Raw genomic sequence first — 23,376 nt, 5'->3', positions numbered from 1 at the left:
ATCACATTTCCTGAAGCTGCAATTTCCAGACGTCCTTCTTGTGAAAATGTTGCTCTCTCTTCATCTAACCACATAAGCTGTACACTAAAGTTTTATGGCTTTCAAGCAGTCAAGCTATATTAGGTTAGTCCTGACGAAGGGTCTCGGCCTGTAACGTCGACTGCACCTCTTCCTATAGATGCTGCTTGGCCTGCTGTGTTCACCAGCAACTTTGATGTACGTTGCTTAGGGTATATATCATGGTTACAGCCTAGATTATTAACGATATGTATTGGATTGCTTATTGAGATACAGCACAGAAATGGCCCTTCTGGCCCTCTGAGCCATGCCGCCCAGCAACCTCCCGATTTTAATCCTAGCCTTATCATGGAACAATTTACAATGACTGATTAACCTACCAAGCGGTACATCCTTGGACTGTAGGAGGAAACCAGAACACCCAGAGGAAACCCACGTGGTCCTGCAGAGAACATACAAACTCCTTACAGGCGGTGGCAGGATTGAACCCGGGTCACTGGTACCATAAAGCACTGTGCTAACCACTACGCTACCATGCCAATTCTTAAGGTGAGCCCCACAGATCCTGAGTATGTGATACAGAAGGTTACACCAGTATTGAGTTGGCCAGAGCCCCTCAACACTGAACCCAACAGATTTTGTTAGGTCACTGGGAGACCATTGAATTATAACATGACAGGAGCATATATCTATCACTAGACCGCCAAAAGTTGATCTTCTTTTGAATGCACATGCAGATAACCACGGGAAAATCCGTCCGTACCAGTAGGCACACCTACATGGAATGCTGTCACAAGAAAGTAGCATCCATCATCAAGGATCCCCAGTCTACAGGCCATTGCTGCCATTGGGAAGAAGGTACAGGAGCCTCAAGACCCACACCTCCAGGGTCAGGAACAGTTATTACCCTTCAACCATCAGGCTCCTAAACCAGCGTGGATATCTTCACTCACCTGAACACTGAGCTTAGTTCCACAACCTATGGACTCACTTACAATTCATGTTGTTTGTATTAAATATTAATAGTATTTTTTGTATTTGCAGTTTGTTGGTTGTTTGTCAGTCTTTTGTGTGTAGTTTACCATTGATTCTATTGCATTTTTATTGTTGCATGGTGAATGCTTGCAAGAAAATGAATCTCAGGGTTGTATATGATGATATATACTGTATCTATTGAAGGGCCTGTTTCACACTGTATCTTTAAATAAGAAATAAATAAGTTTGATATTAATGGTGAGTTACAAAGTCCTCCCTTGAATGTATCCATACGCACAATCTGCCTGTAATTAAGAGACATAACCTGTATATACATGCAATATCAAGCTCAGTTCATCGAAGCTTGTATGGTCTGGATGCCACTCCCTGCACCAGACCATTCTTTGCCACACAAACAACAACCAGAGATACCATCTAAACAGGGCAAGAAAGAAATAACTGCAAACTACCATGATTTGTATCTGTGTTGCTGACGGTTCACAACACTGGTATGCTCACAGACAGTGATCACCACATAATTTTCAGACTCTGTGAAATTCATGACAGAGTCTGAGAGGAGTAATGTGACGATGAAGGATGCACAGACCTCACCTCATCTTTACCTCGGCAGCCTCTGATGGAGGAACAACTGGCGTTGTGGGCTCCGCTCCTCCTGGGAGATGTTAATTAGCGGTGACTAAGTAGTGACACAGACACAGTGCGGTGGAAGTAATGGACATGGGTTCCATTATAACACTTAAGAAAAGTTTGGATAGGTACACGGATGAGAGGGGTTTAGAGGGATATGGTCCAGGTGTAGGTAGATGGGACTATGTAGAAAATCAGGTAGGCACGGACAAGATGGGTCGAAGGTCCTCTTTCTGTGCTATAGTACTCTTTGACTCTCTGGCTCAAATTTGAGTTGCAGGCAAGGTTAACAAGGAAAAATAACCTCAGGGCTGGCTGTAAAGGTGAGTGCCACCCCTGAAGTTTCGTCTCTGTGGCTCCTCCCAAGCTGCACAGAGATGGGGAAAATGCACAGGGAGCCCAGGGCACAGAATGGCCATCCATCTAATCACTCAAAAGGAACAGAGTGATGGGATATTGGAGCCCTTCCACGAGATATACAACATTCAAGGACATTTAAGATTCCTACCCAAAAAGCTGTGGTACGTCTGAAATACAAAAGCTTATTGTTGTAGCATGGATGAAATTACCAGAGAGACAGAGTCACTGGTGTGTACAAAGCAGCTTCTTTATTCGACACAACAAGGTACAGCAGGCTTCTCGAGATGCTTTCTGCAGAAAGGTCTGCTAGCTAAATGTGGGCTTGATATTTATATGCTAAACACAAAGGCAACCGCTACTTCAAAGTTATAGACAATACTTAGACAATGCTTCCTATTGAAGCTACATACAAACATCACACCTTCAGATTTCAACCTTTCCTTCTGACGCCAACATGTCTGGGTTGGTATCCACAGCCTTTAGGAATGTAAGTTAAGTCTACGATGCAATTAACACACATCAAAGTTGCTGGTGAACGCAGCAGGCCAGGCAGCATCTATAGGAAGAGGTGCAGTCGACGTTTCAGGCCGAGACCCTTCGTCGTCTCGGCCTGAAACGTCGACTGCACCTCTTCCTATAGATGCTGCCTGGCCTGCTGCGTTCACCAGCAACTTTGATGTGTGTTGCTTGAATTTCCAGCATCTGCAGAATTCCTGTTGTCTACGATACAATTATTTGGCATTTCCCGTGCTAACATAGAAGACAATTAATATTTATAATGTATAGGTGCTACTGTCTTCGAAACTACAGCATCAGGTCAAACTACCAGAAGCATCTGGTATTTGCACCTTTTAGGAAGCCCATTGTGGTGGACTCAATCCACAGTCCTTTGCCAAACAATTAAAATAGAAGTCTGGTGAAGTGTAAACAAATCATCTACCCAAAAAGAAATCCACTCTAACACTTATCAATACCTTTATTAATAAATGATTCATCAATTGAGTAAAGGGTCTCTATAATGGGCTGCCCACTACAGAAGTAACCGGAATTATGTCCATCTGCATTCTGTGGTTTCTGCCAGTTTAGCTCCATTTCTTCTCTGATTAATTTTCCTTTAAACTCCTCCAGTTCAGGGAGAACTGCTCCATCTCCTCATTTCTGGGACTACTCCCCTCTCCATGGCCATGGAAGCAAGAGATTGCAGATACAGAAATCTGAAACAAAAAACACGGCACTCAATGAACTCAATGGGTCAAGACCATAAGAACTTAATACATGAGAGTGGAATTAAGCCATTCAGCCCATCAAGTCATGGCCAATTTATTATCCCTTTCAACCCCATTTTTCTGCCTTCTCCTCATAAACTTTGACACCCTGGCTAATCAAGAACCTATGAACCTCTGCTTTAAATATACCCAATGGCTTGGCCTCCACAGCCATAGGTGGTAATGAATTCCACAGACTCACCATCCTCTGGCTCAAGAAATTCCTCCTCATCACTGCACTAAAGACAGCAGCAAGCAACGTGCGTGGAGAGAGAAGGATTAAGTCAATACTTTGGATAAAGACCTTGCCATCGTTACTAAAGCACAGGTGACCAGAATTGAATACAATGCTTTAACAGAAGGCCTAACTTGATTTATAATAGTTTATCATTATTTGCTGGCCTTGTACTCAATGTTTCTATTGATAAAGCCAAGGAAGTTGCACTGCCAAAGTCAAGGAACTATGTCTGTAAACTTCCAGAGCTCTTTGTTCCTGCACCTCTTTAAAATAAAACCGTTTTGTTTACATTGCCTCTTCTTATTTTTTCTTCCAAGATATATCATTTTGCACGTCTCTGCATTAAATTTCATGCTTACTCTGTCTTCTCATTTCACAGTCTGTCTATATTCTTCTGAAAACTTCTGAAGCATTTCCATTTCTCTAGTTCCAAAGGTGTGTTGAGTTAGAGTCATAGAGAGATGCCACCTTTGTTACTCCTTGAAGATGTCCTGGATGCTACGGAGGCTAGTGCCCATGATGGAGCTGACTGAGTTTACAGCCGTCTGCAGCTTATTTCAATCCAGTGCGGTAGGCCATCCCCCACCTCCTACCAGATGGGTATGCAGCCAGTTAGAATGCACTCCATAGTACACCTGTAGAAATTTGTGAGTATCTTTGATGACATACCAAATCTCCTCAAACTCCTCATGAAATATAGCTGCTATTGTGCCTTCTTTGCAGCTGCATTTTGGATCCAGATTAGAGATAGTGACACCCAGGAACTTCAAATTGCTCATTCTTTCCACTTCTGATCCCCTTTGAACACTGCTGTGTGCACCCTTGTCTTACCCTTTCTGAAGTCCACAAGTTCAGTTCTCTGATCTTACTGACTTGGAATGCAAGGTTGTTGTTGAGACACCACTCAACCAGCTGACATATTTCACTCCTGTGCACCGTCTTGTCACCATCTGAAATTCTGCCAACAATGGTTGTATCATCAGCAAATTTATAGATGGTGTTTGAGCTGTATGACTCCAGACATAAGGGCTCAGTTTTTTTCAAGAACAAGTTTGGGTACCATATGGTCTACAGTAGTTCATAATTCTGATGCTTTTATTGATAACAACTTTTAACAAAGCAGTATGGTAACATGGTGGTTAGCACGACACTTTACACTACCAGCAACCTGGATTCAATTCTCACCACTATCTGCAAAGAGTTTCTATCTTCTCCCCTTGACTGCTTAGGTTTCCTCCCACAATCCAAAGACGTACCGGTCGGTAGGTCAATTGATCATTGTAAATTGTTCCATGATTAGGCTGGGCTTAAATTGGGGGATTGACGGATGTCATAGCTTGACGACCATAAAACCATAAGACATAGGAGCAGAATTAGGCCATTCAGGCCATCGAGTCTGCTCTGTCATTCCATCATGGCTGATCCCAGATCCCACTCAACCCCATACACCTGAATCTTCTTCATAACCTATGATGACCTGACCGATCAGAAAACAATCAACTTCCGCCTTAAATATACCCACGGACTTGGTCTCCACCGCAGCCTGTGGCAGAGCATTCCATAGATTTACAACTCCCTGGCTAAAAAAATTACCTCTGTTCTAAAAGGTGACCTCTCAGTTTTGAGGCTGTGCCCTCTGTTTCTGGATACCCCACCAAAAGAAGCATCCTCTCCACATCCACCCTAGCTAGTACTTTCAACATTCTATAGGTTTCAAAGATCCCGCCGTATTCTTCTAAATTCCAATGAGTACAGGCCCAAAGCTGCCAAAGGCTCCTCAAATGTTAACCCCTTCATTCAGAATCATCCTTCTAAACTTCCTCTGGACTCTCTCCAATGACAACACATCCCTTCTGAGACATTGGGCTGAAAATTGTTGACAAAACTCCAAGTGCAGCCTGACTAGTGCACCACAAGTTCGTTCATACAGCCCTTTCAGACCTGCATTCTCCGCCCTTTTGAATTTTGCCTCTGTGGTACAATTTAACTCTTTGCTCTGTCTGCATTGGTAGCCAGTCATTGGCTTGACCTTCCTTACATTTATGTTACACTCATCATCTACTTGTAAACCTGCTGGCTCATCCTCAGCTCCATTATTCTGGTTCCCATCCTCCTGCTATATTAGATTAAACCACTCCCAACAGCTCTAGTAAACGTGCCCCTAAGAATATTGGTCTCCTCAGATTCAAGTGCAACTTTGAATGCAAGAAGGTTCTATTCCACGTTGTATCTCGATAAGTAAAAATAAAATCACATTTTCTATTTTCACAGAAAGAGGCCCTCCTCCATTGGCTTGGGTTGGCCATGGATGTTGCTTCCCAGTCTACACAATACGTAAGCCAATACACAAGCCAGGGCAGTACAATATGGAAAGCAAGCTAGCCCTCTCCATGCAGCTAATGAGTCTAATGAGTCCAAGGGAGCTTCAGAGATTGATGCATTTTAGCACCAGTAGCATCACTGGAGTTGTCAGTCAACATTGATCTCAATGTCGGGCTACCCTAGGGACTCCAGCTCCAGGTTTGTCCTTGGAGTTTACTCCTGAAGGCTTCCCCATGAGACGGTACAGCAGCAAGGCAGTGGAGGTTCGATATTAGAGTTTTCCTTTTCCTAGATGAGCTGCCAACCAAGGCTGACGAGCTTTCTCTGGATTTAAGGCGCCAGTAACCCGCCTTTGCCCCTTGTTCTGTCAGTGGAAACAGTTCCACTGGGCTTAGTGGCTAATCCATACATGAAGGCCAGGAAACAACAGGAATTCTGCAGATGCTGGAAATTCAAGCAACACACATCAAAGTTGCTGGTGAAAACAGCAGGCCAGGCAGCATCTCTAGGAAGAGGTACTGACGAAGAGTCTCGGCCTGAAACGTCGACTGTACCTCTTCCTAGAGATGCTGCCTGGCCTGCTGCATGAAGGCCTGGAACTGGACTTGGTTGCCAGGGGCTATTTGAGTCCCTTTACACAATTGACATATAAAAGCACATACTGTGGATAATTAATGTGAATAACACCAGAACTCATGCTTATATTATGATGTAATATCCTATAAATAACCAATAAGCAGTTTTCCTTATTTGGAAGTGGAATGAAATGCCATGGTCTAGAAAGAACTTAGAAAGTCAACTATTTAACGCCTAATTTGAATTCTTGACGCTCGCAAAAGTGTTGGCAGAGCAATGCCTACCTGGCAAGTCTTTAACAGTGCACAGTTCTAAGTACTTCTGTACATAAAAAAGGATTAAACGTAGTGTTCAGAGAAATTATAAGTAGAGTTGTGAAATCCTTTGCACTCACCTCTCTGCAATGATCTCCAAATACAATCCACATTGGCTATTTTTTTGCTGATTTTTCATCAATTTCACAAACTCTGGCTAGACCACATGTGGAACATTGTAGTCAGTTCCAGCGGCATAATTTTAAGGTAATTGGAAGAAATAAGTGGAGATATCAGAAGTGTACACAGAGAGCGGTGGGTGTATGGAATGCACAGCCAGGGGTATTGGTAGAGGCAGATACATTAGAACATTCAAGAAACACTTAGATGTGGATGGGAAGGTTTAGACTCACATGGATGAAAGAAAAATGAAGAGCAATGTGGAAGGGAAGGATAGATTGATCTTAGAGTAGTTTAAACGTTTGGTACAACATCGTGATACAAGGGGTCCCTGCTGTGCTGTAATGGTCCATGTTCTATGTTCTATTTCTGTTCAATCTTGCTCTGTGATTTGTGCTTTAGGAAGCTGCTTTCTATTTGTTCAATGAAGATCATCGAGGATTACAGATCTCAAGTGACTGGCCACAGAACATAGGCTTAACACACAAACTGGAAGTTTACAGGACCCACGGGAAGTCCTTTTCTCAGCCTCCTTCCATATTAGCTGTCCCCACTAGTTCAGGGGTGTGCTAAATGAAAGGCACATTACTAAGGCACCTGCAGTTTGATTGATAAAGATAGTGGATAAGTATGTGATGGGTTTGTGGTGCACAGAGCAATGATTCAGGCTGGTGGTGCACTTGCACATACGATTAATTTGCAAAGGTAGTGATTAACATGAAGTATAGGGTTTGTTTTTGGTATTGAACCTGCACCTCTTTCTCCCAGGTCTCCAGAACACTTTTTGAAAATCTTTTCCATTCAGTAAATACAAGATATTCTGCAGATGCTGAAAATCTCGAGCAACACACACAAAAAGCTGGAGGAACACATCAAGCCAGGCAGCATCTATGGAGGGGAATGAACAGTCAACATTTTGGGATGAGACTCTTTATCAGGACAGGAAGGAGGCAGACCACCTTATGTGTAGAATGTTGATCCACATATTCCACAGCAAGAATGAATCTCTCCTGAATTAACTGCAAGCAAACAGTAAGTACTAGAGCATGACTTCAAGTCAGTTTTGAAATCTTCTGTTCTGCTGTATCCACTCACATGTGAAGTCCTTGTAGATTCTTCAGAATAAATGATAGAGTGTGGCGGGGTCTTGTCAAAATATCTTAAGGAAGTCTTAGAGCACCTCAGCACAGCAACATTGCCAATGGCTTGAAATGAAGAGTATCCCCTCAAGTGGTGAGTATCCTTTAAGCAATTGAGAAGAAACCTGCAGATGCTGCTTATCTGAAACAAAAACGGAGAAGGATGGAAATGGTCAGCAGGTCAGTCAGCATCAGTGGAGAGAGCAACACAGTTGATGTTTCAGTTCAAGTACTCATCAAAAAAGTGGAAAACTGAGAAGGTAGGAATATTTTAAGGTGTGGAAGAAACTGAATGCAGAACTATAGCAATTACTGTTTGCGGTGGAGGATAAATGCGTGGCTGAGGGATTGGAGCAGGGGGCAGGGATTCAAGTTTTTGGATCATTGGGACCTCTTTTGGCGCAGGTGTGACCTGTACAAAAAGGACGGGTTACACTTAAACCCTAGGGGGACCAATATCCTGGCAGGGAGATTAGCGGGGGCTACTGAGGTGACTTTAAACTAGAATGGTTGGGGGGTGGGAATCAAATTAAAGCGGCTAGGTGTGAGGAGGTTAGTTCACAACAGAGAGATGGGAACCAGCGCAGAGAGACAGAGGGGTGTAAAGTGAGCGTAGAAGCAAAAAGTACAAAGGGGAAAAGTAAAAGTGGCAGGCCGACAAATCCAGGGCAAGCATTAAAAAGGGCTAAGAGAGTTGTAAAAGAGCGCCTGAAGGCTTTATGTGTCAATGCAAGGAGCATTCGTAATAAGGTGGATGAATTGAAAGTGCAGATTGTTATTAATGATTATGATATAGTTGGGATCACAGAGACATGGCTCCAGGGTGACCAGGGATGGGAGCTCAACGTTCAGGGATATTCAATATTCAGGAGGGATAGACATGAAGGAAGGGGAGGTGGGGTGGCGTTGCTGGTTAAAAAAGAGATTAACGCAATAGAAAGGAAGGACATAAGCCGGGAAGATGTGGAATCGATATGGGTAGAGCTGCGTAACACTAAGGGGAAGAAGACGTTGGTGGGAGTTGTGTACAGGCCACCTAACAGTAGTAGTGAGGTCGGAGATGGTATTAAACAGGAAATTAGAAATGTGTGCAATAAAGGAACAGCAGTTATAATGGGTGACTTCAATCTACATGTAGACTGGGTGAACCAAATTGGTAAAGGCGCTGAGGAAGAGGATTTCTTGGAATGTATGCGGGATGGTTTTTTGAACCAACATGTCGAGGAACCGACTAGAGAGCAGGCTATTCTGGACTGGGTTTTGAGCAATGAGGAAGGGTTAATTAGCGATCTTGTCGTGAGAGGCCCCTTGGGTAAGAGTGACCATAATATGGTGGAATTCTTCATTAACATGGAGAGTGACGTAGTTAATTCAGAAACAAAGGTTCTGAACTTAAAGAGGGGTAACTTTGAAGGTATGAGACGTGAATTAGCTAAGATAGACTGGCAAATGACACTTCAAGGATTGACGGTGGATATGCAATGGCAGGCATTTAAAGGTTGCATGGATGAACTACAACAATTGTTCATCCCAGTTTAGCAAAAGAATAAATCAAGGAAGGTAGTGCACCCGTGGCTGACAAGAGAAATTAGGGATAGTATCAATTCCAAAGAAGTAGCATACAAATTAGCCAGAGAAAGTGGCTCACCTGAGGACTGGGAGAAATTCAGAGTTCAGCAGAGGAGGACAAAGGGCTTAATTAGGAAGGGGAAAAAAGATTATGAGAGAAAACTGGCAGAGAACATAAAAACGGACTGTAAAAGCTTTTATAGATATGTAAAAAGGAAAAGACTGATAAAGACAAATGTAGGTCCCCTGCAAACAGAAACAGGTGAATTGATTATGGGGAGCAAGGACATGGCAGACCAATTGAATAATTACTTTGGTTCTGTCTTCACTAAGGAGGACATAAATAATCTTCCAGAAATAGTAAGGGACAGAGGGTCCAGTGAGATGGAGGAACTGAGCGAAATACATGTTAGTAGGGAAGTGGTGTTAGGTAAATTGAAGGGATTGAAGGCAGATAAATCCCCAGGGCCAGATGGTCTGCATCCCAGAGTGCTTAAGGAAGTGGCCCAAGAAATAGTGGACGCATTAGTGATAATTTTTCAAAACTCGTTAGATTCTGGACTAGTTCCTGAGGATTGGAGGGTGGCTAATGTAACCCCACTTTTTAAAAAAGGAGGGAGAGAGAAACTGGGGAATTATAGGCCGGTTAGCCTAACGTCGGTGGTGGGGAAACTGCTGGAGTCAGTTATCAAAGATGTGATAACAGCACATTTGGAAAGCGGTGAAATGATCGGACAAAGTCAGCATGGATTTGTGAAAGGAAAATCATGTCTGACGAATCTCATAGAATTTTTTGAGGATGTAACTAGTAGAGTGGATAGGGGAGAACCAGTGGATGTGGTATATTTGGATTTTCAAAAGGCTTTTGACAAGGTCCCACACAGGAGATTAGTGTGCAAACTTAAAGCACACGGTATTGGGGGTAAGGTATTGGTGTGGGTGGAGAATTGGTTAGCAGACAGGAAGCAAAGAGTGGGAATAAACGGGACCTTTTCAGAATGGCAGGCGGTGACTAGTGGGGTACCGCAAGGCTCAGTGCTGGGACCCCAGTTGTTTACAATATATATTAATGACTTGGATGAGGGAATTAAATGCAGCATCTCCAAGTTTGCGGATGACACAAAGCTGGGTGGCAGTGTTAGCAGTGAGGAGGATGCTAAGAGGATGCAGGGTGACTTGGATAGGTTGGGTGAGTGGGCAAACTCATGGCAGATGCAATTTAATGTGGATAAATGTGAAGTTATCCACTTTGGTGGCAAAAATAGGAAAACAGATTATTATCTGAATGGTGGCCGATTAGGAAAAGGGGAGGTGCAACGAGACCTGGGTGTCATTATACACCAGTCATTGAAAGTGGGCATGCAGGTACAGCAGGCGGTGAAAAAGGCGAATGGTATGCTGGCATTTATAGCGAGAGGATTCGAGTACAGGAGCAGGGAGGTACTACTGCAGTTGTACAAGGCCTTGGTGAGACCACACCTGGAGTATTGTGTGCAGTTTTGGTCCCCTAATCTGAGGAAAGACATCTTTGCCATAGAGGGAGTACAAAGAAGGTTCACCAGATTGATTCCTGGGATGGCAGGTCTTTCATATGAAGAAAGACTGGATGAACTGGGCTTGTACTCGTTGGAATTTAGAAGATTAAGGGGGGATCTGATTGAAACGTATAAGATCCTAAAGGGATTGGACAGGCTAGATGTGGGAAGATTGTTCCCGATGTTGGGGAGGTCCAGAACGAGGGGTCACAGTTTGAGGATAGAGGGGAAGCCTTTTAGGACCGAGATTAGGAAAAACTTCTTCACACAGAGAGTGGTGAATCTGTGGAATTCTCTGCCACAGCAAACTGTTGAGGCCAGTTCATTAGCTATGTTTAAAAGGAAGTTAGATATGGCCCTTGTGGCTACAGGGGTCAGGGGGTATGGAGGGAAGGCTGGGTTCTGAGTTGGATGATCAGCCATGATCATAATAAATGGCGGTGCAGGCTCGAAGGGCCGAATGGCCTACTCCTGCACCTATTTTCTATGTTTCTATGAAAGCAGTGGATGTGCTGTTTTAGGATCTTCAGAAGCCATTGATACAGTCCCACATAATAGTTAGATGGTGGTGCATGATGACTACAGAAGTACACAAGACTTCAAGATTCAAGATTCAAGTTTATTTATCACTTGTATATCAATCAGCCATTTTAATGAACAACCAATTCACCTGACGGTCTGCAAGTATCTGCCAGGGTCACCACACATTCCGGCACTAATACAGAAAGACCACAATCCTCAGCAGAATATGCAGAACACAATAAACAACAAAACAACAGCAGCCAAACAAGCCCTGTTCCTCCCTCCCACCCACACACATACGCGGTCCGTTAACCAGGACAGGCCTTTAGCGTCAACTATTCACAACACAAATCAAGTAATGCTTTGTAGCAGAGAAAAGAGAATCACAGAGGCAATTGGTGGAGGACTAGGAAATGTTGACACACGTAGAGAGCTGACACACCAGTTACTGAAAACAAACATGCAGGTAAATATCTTGATTGCAAAATGTTTTGAGTGAAGAAGCAAGGACATCTTATGACATTTTATACTAGACCTCAGTGATACCCCAACCAGAGAACTGATCTCCTTACCCAAGAGTGGATCTACTTGCCATGGGAGGGATACACATACTGACTCATGGTACGACACTTAGGAGAGAGGTAAGAAGAATATGATCCTGATTCAGGCAAAAGAGATCAGTGTTGATGAGCAAAACAATTGTCAGGAACAGAGAGGGCCAAAGGAACACACACAAAACGCTGGAGGAACTCAGCAGGCCAGGCAGTATCTACGGGAAAGAGTACAGTCGATGCCTTGGCTGAAACATCAACTGTGCTTTTTTCCATAGATGCTGCCAAGTCTGCTGAGTTCCTACTGCAGTTTGTGTGTGCTGCTTGGATTTCCAGCATCTGCAGATTCTCTCCTGTTTGAGGGTGGGTCAAAGGATCCCTTACTGTGCTTTATGACTCTATTAGACAGAGACTGTGATTGATTTTGAAGTAAAGGCAACAGGAAGATATAAATTAGGTCAAGATCTGATAGGCCATGATGATATTGAATGGCAGAGCCAATCTGATGGGCTAAATTTTCTTATTTGAAGAAATTTATGGAACAAAACCATATCTTTTGTTTTCACAATTGGCACAAAAAAGAACATACTATGGATAATTAATGTGGAAAAACTCCAGATTTCATACACGTTTCTGATGTCATAAAATGTAGATCAGATAAGAATAAACATGTGGATAAAATGTAGAGGAAAGGATGGAGAGGAAGGGAGAGTGTCAGTGATAGAGAACAGATGAAATTTGTCAAGGTAACAATTATTTCGAAAAGCAAAAGCTGGAACAAGTTGACATAGAGACAAATTGGAACATCAATAAAAACAAAGCTGCATCCACATCTGTGAAAATAAATTGTTAAACTCATCATTAAAGTCCATGGGTTATAATATACTCTGGGCATTACTGGAGCTGTGTATAAACCAAAGACAGAACAATCAGGGCAGGATTGGAATGGACAATCCATAGTTTCAGGCAATTGAAAGGCAGGAGGGCTTACAAGGAAGGAACAGAGAACAAAATATCAGATGGCAACAGGAGTTGGTAAGTAATAGCTTATCCCTAAGAAATTAATCTGCTTAAGTGAAGCTTCCCAAATCCATCAAAATAGATTGGATAGTTATATCCCGGAGGGGGATAAAACAAATGTTAGAGTGGCAAGCCAAACCCAATAGATCTCTGCAGTACTTGCCCAAAAGTGGAAGGAGCAGTCCAAGTACCCAAACTCACTGTCTCCCCATTTGCAATGCAAGATCATAAAACATAGAAGCAGAGTTAGGCCATCCAGCCCATCGACTCTGCTCCGCCATTCCATCATGGCCGATTTATTATCTCTCTCACCCCCATTCTCCTGACTTCTCCCTGTAACCTCTGACATCCTGACACATCAACCTCTGCTTTAAATATGTACTCAATGACTTGGCATCCACAGCTGCCTGTAGCAATGAATTCCACAGCTTCACAAGCTTCTGACTAAAGAATTCCACCTCATCCCTGATCTAAAGAGACATCCTTCTATTCTGAAGCTGTGCCCTATGGTCCTAGACTCCCCCACTATGAAAAATATCTTTTCAATGTCCACTCTACCTAGGCCTTTCAATATTCAATAGGTTTCAGTGAGATGCCCCCTCATTCTTCTAAACTCCAGTGAGAACAGGCTCAGAGCCATCAAACACTCCTCATACATTAACCCTTTCTTTCCCCACAGCCATTCTTGTTAACCTCCTGTGGCCCTTTCCAATGCCAACACATCCTTTCTTAGATAAGGATGGTGGTTGGTAAGTTGATGGAGAAAATCCTGAGAGGCAGGATTTATGAACATTTGGAGAGGCATAATACCATTAGGAATAGTCAGCATGGCTTTGTCAAAGGCAGGTCCCTCCTTACGGGCCTGATTGAATTTTTTGAGGATGTGACTAAACACATTGATGATGGTAGAGTTGTAGATGTAGTGTACATGGATTTCAGCAAGGCATTTGATAAAGTACCCCCATGCAAGGCTTATTGAGAAAGTAAGAAGGCATGGGATCCAAGGGGACATTCCTTTGTGGATCCAGAACTGGCTTGCTGACAGAAGGCAAAGAGTGGTTGTAGATGGGTCATATTCTGCATGGAGGTCAGTGACCAGTGGTGTGCCTTAGGGATCTGTTCTGGGACCCTTACTCTTTGTGATTTTCATAAATGACCTGGATGAGGAAGTGGAGGGATGGCTTATTAAATTTGCTGATGACACAAAGGTTGGGGGTGTTGTGGATAGCGTGGAGGGCTGTCAGAGGTTACAGAGGGACATCAATAGGATGCAAAACTGGGATGAGAAGTGGCAGATAGAGTTCAACCCAGGTAAGTGTGAGGTGGTTCATTTTGGTAGGTCAAATATGATGATAGAATATAGCATTAATGGTAAAACTCTTGGCAGTATGGAGGATCAGAGGGATCTTGGGGCCCGAGTCCATAGGACACTCAAAGCTGCTACACAGGTTGACTCTGTGGTTAAGGAAGCATACGGTGCATTGGCCTTCATCAACCATGGGATTGAGCTTAAGAGCCGAGAGGTAATGTTACAACTATATAGGACCTTGGTCAGACCCCACTTGGAGTACTGTGCTCGTCCTGGTCACCTCACTACAGGAAGGATGTGGAAACCATAGAAAGGGTGCAGAGGAGATTTACAAGGATGTTTAAAAATGCAAACACGAGGAATTCTGCAGATGCTGGAAATTCAAGCAACACACATCAAAGTTGCTGGTAAACGCAGCAGGCCAGGCAGCATCTCTAGGAAGAGGTACAGTCGACAGTCGCCGTACAGAGATGCTGCCTGGCCTGCTGCGTTCACCAGCAACTTTGATGTGTATTACAAGGATGTTGTCTGGATTGGGGAGCATGTCTTATGAGAATAGGTTGACTGAACTTGCCCTTTTCTCCTTGGAGCGATGGAGGATGAGAGATGACTTGATGGAGGTGTACAAGATAATGAGAGGCATTGATCATGTGGATAGTCAGAGGCTTTTTCCCAGGGTTGAAATGACTAGCACAAGAGTTTTAAGGTGCTTGGAATTAGGTATAGAGTAAATGTTGGGGGTAAGTTTTTTACGCAGAGAGTGGTGAGTACATGGAATGGGCTGCCAGCAACAGTGGTGGAGGCGGAAACGATAGGGTATTTTAAGAGGCTCCTAGATAGGTACATGGAGCTTAGAAAAATAGCAGACTATGGGTAAGCCTAGGTAGTTCTAAGGTAAGGACATGTTTGACACAGTTTTGTGGGCCAAAGGGCCTGTATTGTGCTGTAAATTTTCTATGTTCTATGTTCTATAAGGGCCCTAAAACTGTTCACAACACTCCAACTTCTGGCCAATGTCTTGTCAAGTAGCCAGGGCCTAGAGAATATATAAAGATGAACTTTCACCTGGATTTTCAGAAGGCTTTTAAAATGGTGCAATATTCGGTCATTAATTAAAATTACAGCATACTGGATTAGGTATGGTATAATCCAGTGGATTGAGGATTAGTTAACAGTCAGAGAGTTGGGAGATGGAATGGACAGGTCATTTTTATGTCTGGAGACTGTAAATAAGCAGTAATGCAGGGACCATCATTGTATCTGTTCACAATATACAGTACTGTGCAAAATAGATAGATAGATAGATAGATAGATATACTTTATTGATCCCGAGGGAAATTGGGCTTCATTACAGCCACACCAACCAAGAATAGAGCATAAATATAGCAATACAAAAACCACAAACAATCAAACAACAAAGTGCAAACTATGCCAGATGGAAAATAAGTCCAGGACCAGTCTATTGGCTCAAGGTGTCTGAACCTCCACGGGAGGAGCTACAAGTTCGATGGCCACAGGCAGGAACGACCTCCCATGCCGCCCAGTGTTGTATCTCGGTGGAATATGGCCGAAGTCCAACAGTAAAAAGTTCAGTATCCAGTCTACAAACACGTTCCTCGATCGTAATATGACCCGGATTGCACTATCTGTTGTTAACCAGAACAGTAAGCACCCAACTCCTTCACACTTACTGCTCTCAGTGAACTTCTGGTCAGCCCGAACGGTCTGGAAACCGTCCATGCAGAAGTTTTGATCGGGTATGTCCTCGTGCAGCCCCGTTCCAGTGAAACACATAACACTGCACTCCCAAAATGTTCTCTGACGCCTGGCTAGCGCCGTGAACTCGTCCATTTTATTACCCACAGAACTCCTCTTCTCCATAAGTGTCTGTTGTCTCGACCCGGTCCTCCTTCCTCGACATTGTGATCCCCCTCTGCATCCTCTGTGTGTTTTCCTCCAGATTTCAGCAGGGGTATTCACCGCTCTGCTCGCTAAACCGGCCGGCATAAGCGCAATCAGCTGGTCCCTGGAATATACAATGCGACCATGCTTCTGTCCCGCTAATGAGACGTGTCGGAATGTAACTATTTCCAGCGCTAAAAACACAAATATAGCTGATGTTCCTAAGACTTTTGCACAATACTGTATTGTGACGAAGTCCTGAAGAAGGGTTCTAGCCCAAAATGTTGACTGATCGTTTCCACAGATGCCGCCTGACCTGCTGAGTTCCTCCAGCGTGTTGTGAGTGTTACTGTATTTGTCAACTTGGAGTGGAGAGTGAGGTTGTAAATCTGATGGGAGCAAGGGATATTGGGAATGGGGAGGGTGGAGCACCATGGGGCGGAGGGGGAGCACCGCGGGGGGGGGAGGGGTGAGCACCACGGGAGGGGCATGGGACGGATGGCAGGGGAGTACCAGGGGCTGGGGATGGAGAGACACCAAGCAAGGTCCATTGATTCCAAACAATTAGTTTATTGGTCATTACAGAATGTCTCTCTGATGCTCCCCATGCACTCTCCTCACTCTTCCCCTTTTCCCAGCAATGATTGCCCTCTCCCTGGCCCCTTCCCACTCTCAATCCACAAAAGAGACCGATATCAGAATCAGGTTTAATATCACCAGCTTGTGTCATGAAATGTGTTGGTTTTGTGGCAGCAATACAATGCAATACATAGTAATAGAGAAAAAACTTTGAATTACAGAAAATATATATAATAATTAAATTACATAAGTAGTGCAAATAAAAATAAAAAACTAGTAAGGTAGTGTTCATGGGTTCAAAGTCCATTCAGAAATCGGACTCTGAGTGTGTCCCTTCGGCCTGCTGTACCTCCTACCTTGATGGTAGCAATATTAACAGGGCATGACCTGGGTAGTAGGGTCCATAATGATGGACGCTGCCTTTATGAGGCATCGTTCCTTGAAGATGTCCTGGATAATGTGGAGGCTAGTGCCCATGATGGAGCTAAGTTGACAACTCTCTGCAGCTTATTTCAGACCTGTGCAGTAACAACCCCCCCACCCCCACCCTGTCCCCACACTAATTATAACCTGTGAATATTTGCTGATAAGTGCACGGGCAAAAAAAAATAATTATTTAACTTTGATTGTACAGACTATTTTACAAGCAGTGGGAGGTAGAAATGAGTTACTATTCCGAGAGACTGTGTGTCCTTAACAATGAAGGACTGAAAAGTGATTTGACAGTAGAGTAAACAACTAGAAAGGTAAACAACACAATGACCTTTATTAAATAATGATTCAAAGAAATAAAGAGATTAAGAATTAAAAGCATCTTACTGAGATTTTACAGCATCTTGGTAAGACTGCTTCTGGAATGTTTTACACTGGTCTGATGAGCATATCAAACACTTGTGAAAGAGAGAATGCAATGATGATTGATTACATTGGATGCTGGTGTGTGTGGGATTGCCCTATGAGGAGAGATTAAGTTGACAGGCTGTGCTCTGTCCTGCTGCAAAGAATGAGAGGTGATCTCATCGGCATGTACAAAATTCTTATGGTGGGTGCATGACACCACAGATTTTCTCCAGACCTGGTGTTTCAAACCAGGCATCACTGTCTCAAAATATGGGATCAACCATTCAGATTTGAGATAGGAAGACATTTCTTCATTCAGAGGAATTTTGAATTCTCCACCCTGGGCATGGAGGCCCAGTCACTGAGTCTATTGAAGTAAATGCTTGGAAGTTATCGGAATTTTATGGGATTCAATGAATGTGTGGTTAGCCAAGATAAAAGATTAGCTAGTTAATAGCTGAAAGGCTATAATGGGACAGAATGGCCTATTGCTACTTTTACATCTCATGTTGTTGTACTAAACATGTCAATTTCAGAGACCTCCTTTACAAACCAAAAACATAGCATTGTAGACTCATTAAAAAAGTACAGCACAGAAGCAGACTCTTTGGCCCATCTAGTCTGTACCAAACCATTTAAACTGCCTACTCCCATCGACCTGCACCAGGACCATTGCCCTTCATACCCCTACCATCCACGTAACTATCCAAACTTCTCGTAAACATTGAAATCGAGCTGGTATGTACCACTTATGCTGGCAGCTCATTCCACCCTCTCACAACCCTCTGAGTTAAGAGGTTTCCCCTCATGTTTCCCTTAAACATTTCACCTTTCAACCTCAACCCATGACCTCTGGTTGTAGTCCCACGCAACCTAAGTGGGGAAAGCCTGCTGGCATTTACCCTATCTATACCGCTCGTCATTTTGTATACCTCTTTCAAGCAGCGATTTGTTTCACCAAAAAAAACTCAGCGATTCCTACATGGATGTAAAAACTCAGTCACTGCAAGACTAATTTCAGAAATAAAAATTAGAAAGTCTTGCCGAAGACAGTCCTGCTGAAGGGTCAATGCTGAGTTCCTCCGGCATTTTGTGTGTGTTGCTTGGATTTCCAGCATCTGCAGGTTTTCTCTAGTTTAAAGTGTCTGGTCATAATAATTCAAGCATTCATGGAGGAAGATTAGAAGTTAACAATGTACTGTAGACTAGTGCTTATTAAGAAACCTCACAGCCTGGGACATACCTTCTTCTCATTACTACAATCAGGGAGGAGGCACAGGAACCCGAAGAAGTCAACCTTTGAGAAACAGCTTCCTCCTCTCCACTATCAGGTTCCTGAATGGTCTAGGAAACCATGAACGCTACCTTACTATTCCTCTTTTATACTACTTGTTTATTTTACTTTTTCTTATTACTTATAATATTTTAATGTCCTGCACTATACTGCAGCCACAAAGTGCTAATTTACCTGACTCTTGTAAAATTGCTCAATTTCTTTCTTGCACTGAAGTATTTACCTGTTTTTGGTTTACAGCAGCAAGTTTCCTAAGTAAATACAAAAACTGGCACAAGTGTTCAGCTATTCTGATCCGTCACGTTTCATCCTGTTTACTAGTCATATCCTATCTTGATAAGTCATAGTTTTCACATTGTCTGAGTGGTCCATTCATCCATGATATCCTGTGCCAGAACATTGTATGTTCACATCCTAGATGCAGTTGTGAGTTCTTTACAAAAGGATTTTCCCACAAGAACTACTTACTGCAAAAGTACAGGATGTTACTATCATTTACATACTCTGTCTTTGGGAATAGAGAACGGTGACCTGGCCAAGTCAAAATGAATTTTAAATCTATTTCCAAGGTACTTTCCTTACTCTTGTATTAGTAATGCAAAGACACAAATGAAAATGGATTCAGAATCAGATTTAATATCACAGGCCTATGTTGTGAAATTTGTTAACTGAGCAGTAGCAGTACAATGAAATATTTGATAGGTACAGGAAAAAAATTAATTACTGTAAGTATACATGTACATTAAATACTTATGGTAGTGCAAAAACAGAGATAATGAAAAAAAGTGATTGGTAGTGTTCATGGGTTCTATGTCCATTTAGGAATCGGATGGCAGGGATGATAGAGGTGAAGAAACTGTTCCTGAATCACTGAGTGTGTAGATTCTGGCTTCTGTACCTCCTACCTGATGGTACCATTGAGAAAAGGGCATGTCCTGGGTGATGTGTCTCCTTAATAATGGACGACACCTTTTTGAGGCACTTCTCCTTGTAGATGTCTTGGATACTATAGAGGCTAGTACCCATGATGGAGCTGACTAATTTTACATATCTTTGTAGCTTCTTTTGATCCTGTGCCATAGAACCCCCCCCCCCCACCCCATACCAGATGTCGATGTAGCCCTTCAAAATCCTCTCCACGGAGAGATGCTAGAAATGATGCATTCAAATTTGCAACTATAATGTGCATCAGAGAATGCATCATACATGAGCTCAAAAGCCAGTGACTTCTCAATGCCTTTGCAATATTAGTTCTAATCTAGAATAAAAGTATACTGGAATTAAAATTAAGGTTTTATGTTCAAAATACTTTTCAAGTCAATTCTAGCCAATTTTTACAGAAGCAGCATTGAGAGTATCCTGACCAGCTGCATCCTTATCTGGTATGGGAATTGCAAGGCATCTGACTGCAAAGCCTGACAAAGGATTTTGTGGACTGCTGAAGGGATCATCGGGGTCTCTCTTTCATCCTCAGAGATATTTATCAGGACCGCTGTGACACAAGGACATTGCCATTGTCAAGGATCCCTCCCATCCATCTTACAATCTTTTTGACCCACCAGTATCAAGACAAGCACTGTTAGGATGGGAAACAGCTTCTTTCCTCAGGCCTCAGGACTATTGTACTCCCTGCCACCACCCTGGTCTCAACTTATGAAGTGCCAGTAGCATTATACTGTTCAAGTTGGAGGGGGAGAAGATGGCAGCGCGACGGCAGCGCGCATGGCCTCTCCGGTGAATGATATCTGTAATCTGTCAAATAGGGTACCGTGCACAATTCTGATTTGATGGAGACAGACGTGAGAGTACGGAGGAACACCTGGAGAAACTTCTGAAATGCCCGCTTCACTGCCGCTGCTACTGTGTGGTAACTGGAATCTCCGGAGCAGAAGGCCCTGAATCCTCGGCTTTGCTTGTTTCAGCGGCCGGGCGAGGTCGAAGGCGCTCAGCAGAGGATGGCACTCGGGAGGCTGTATCAGAGGGACTGGTCGGAGGCTCGAAGTTTTCAGACGGACGGACTCAGTGTCGGCTGTGGTCGGCTGCTTCCAAGGCATCGACAAGTTGACGGTGCCTGGAGGTTTATGGCAGGGAGTTTCTCCCTTTTGCCGCCTGCTATCAGGGACTCGGGAGTCAATTGACTCGGGGACTTTGAGACTTTTTTTTACCGTGCCCATGGTTTGTTCTTCATCAAATTATGGTATTGCTTTGCACTGTTGTAACTATATGTTATAATTACGTGGTTCTGTCAGTGTTAGTCTTTGGTTTGTCCTGTTTTTCTGTGATATCACTCTGGAGAAACATTTTATCATTTCTTAATGCATGTATGCATTTCTAAATGACAATAAAAGAGGACTGAGTGTTCTCATAATCTAAGTTTTAGTCATAAGTGCACCTTAAGCTAAATGTCAATCTTCTGGAATATATTTTATTATTCTTTAATTTATTTGTGGTAATATTACTTTATGTGTTGTGTGTGAGTTATATGTACAGTGCTGTGCACCTTTGGAGAAATGTTGTTTTGTTTGGGGGTGTACATGTGTACAGTTGAATGACAATAAATGACAATAAATTTGAACTTGAACTTAATGACTTAGTGCCAAAGCAGTTACTAGGAACTCTTTTACTCCTTCTCCAAAATAACCCTGTGTTGTCTAATCAGCCCATTCCAGAGCCACTATCCTCCATGCCAAAGCAAAATAAGAGTCTTATCTCCTCACCTGGAGCACCCATGCTGAATAAACAAATTCACTTTATTGCACTGATTTGAAACAGGTTTTTTGGCTCTTGAATTAGGCAAACTTCAAGATCTGAACTGCCCTTGTTCCACTGGTGGGAAAAAGCCAAAAGAATTTCAGATCCAGAAGTTAGAACACACACCCCTTAAAAGTGCTGACTGATTTAAGGTCATTTGTGCGATCAGCAATTTGTTAAGGTATATTTCTTACAACAATATTTGTTCAAAATTTAATTTTTAGCAAAAATTTTATCTTTGTAATGGTCAAAAGATTGTTGGTATTTGCTTTAGAAAGTGAGATAGGTCACTCAGCTAAGGCTCCAATTTGAATGAGTCAGGCCAGGCTTTAGCACCACCCCCTCAATTGCTATGTGTCCAGTTAGGCAAGGTTATTTATCTTCATGATGGGATGAACTCTTGGCTCAAATGCACCCATTAATGGGGTATATAGGGTGTCCAGGGAGGGGTGGCCCATCTGTTGAAGGACTTGTCGTGTCTATTTCAGGGCAGTTGACTCATCTTTGGTCCCCATCAGAACTGCAACTTGGGAGAGGATTTGTTTTCCAGCAAGACAACGACCCCAAGCATAAAGCCAAAGCTATACAGGAATGGCTTAAAAACAACAAAGTTAATGTCCTGGAGTGGAGTGGCCAAGTCAGAGTCCAGACTTCAATCGAATTGAGAATTTGTGGCTGGACTTGATAAGTGCTGTTCACTCACCATTCCCATGCAACCTGACAGAGCTTGAGCAGTTTTACAAAGAAGAATGGGAAAAAATTGCAGTCTCCAGATATGCAAAGCTGATAGAGACCTATCCACACACACTCAGGGCTGTAATTGCTGCCAACGGTGCATCTACTAAATACTGACTTGAAGGTGGTGAATACTTCAGCAATCAATTATTTTGTGTTTTATAATTGCAATTTATTTAGATCTCTTTGTAGAGATCTGTTTTCACTTTGATACTAAAGAATCTTTTTCTGTTAATCAGTATCTAAAAAGCCAAATTAAATCCACTATGATTGAATGTTGGAAAACAATAAAACATGAAAACTTCTGGGGGGAGGGGGGTGTTGAGTACTTTTTATAGGCACTATAGGTGGATCAAGATAGGAGGGGATGAAGGGCAGATGGAACCAGGTAGGGGGAGGGGGCAGGAGAGGTGGAACAAAAGTAAAAGAAGATTAACTAACATATGAATGTGTGGGGTGAATGACGGATGACACAAGGAATATTGGTTATCTGAAAATGGAAAACACAGCATTCATACTATTGTGTCGTGTTCATACTGTGGGTGGCGAGTTGGAGATATGTCTCTGCCAAAGGAGATGTAAGGTGTTCTTTCCATTCGCTAACCTTCAGGTCTCCCTCGGGCAATATGTAGACCTGCTTATTCCCACCACCCCCCCCCCAACCACCGATCAGGGTCACTTGAAGCCATGGGAGCAGGAGGTGGATGAATGTATGAGTAGCTGGTGCATATCACAAGTCCTAGTTATGTGACCACTGTTGCCAAGCAGATATTCTTTGAAGAGTATTGATAATG

General features: G+C 43.0%; 1 long non-coding RNA gene across 1 annotated transcript in view; it reads right to left on the bottom strand.

Annotated features, from left to right (window-relative positions):
• Positions 1–2,656: 2,656 nt before the first annotated feature.
• The window catches only part of LOC134358334 (uncharacterized), a 66,432-nt gene continuing 45,712 nt past the window's right edge, over positions 2,657–23,376 (bottom strand). The window contains exon 3 of the long non-coding RNA XR_010020859.1: positions 2,657–3,215. This is a non-coding gene — a long non-coding RNA (uncharacterized LOC134358334). The remainder of the gene's footprint in view (positions 3,216–23,376) is intronic.

Source organism: Mobula hypostoma, chromosome 2 (genome assembly GCF_963921235.1).
Source record: "Mobula hypostoma chromosome 2, sMobHyp1.1, whole genome shotgun sequence".
In the NCBI taxonomy this organism is placed as follows: Eukaryota; Metazoa; Chordata; class Chondrichthyes; order Myliobatiformes; family Myliobatidae; genus Mobula; species Mobula hypostoma.
Note: the sequence above shows the minus strand (reverse complement) of the source record. Positions and strands in the feature narration are given on the sequence as shown.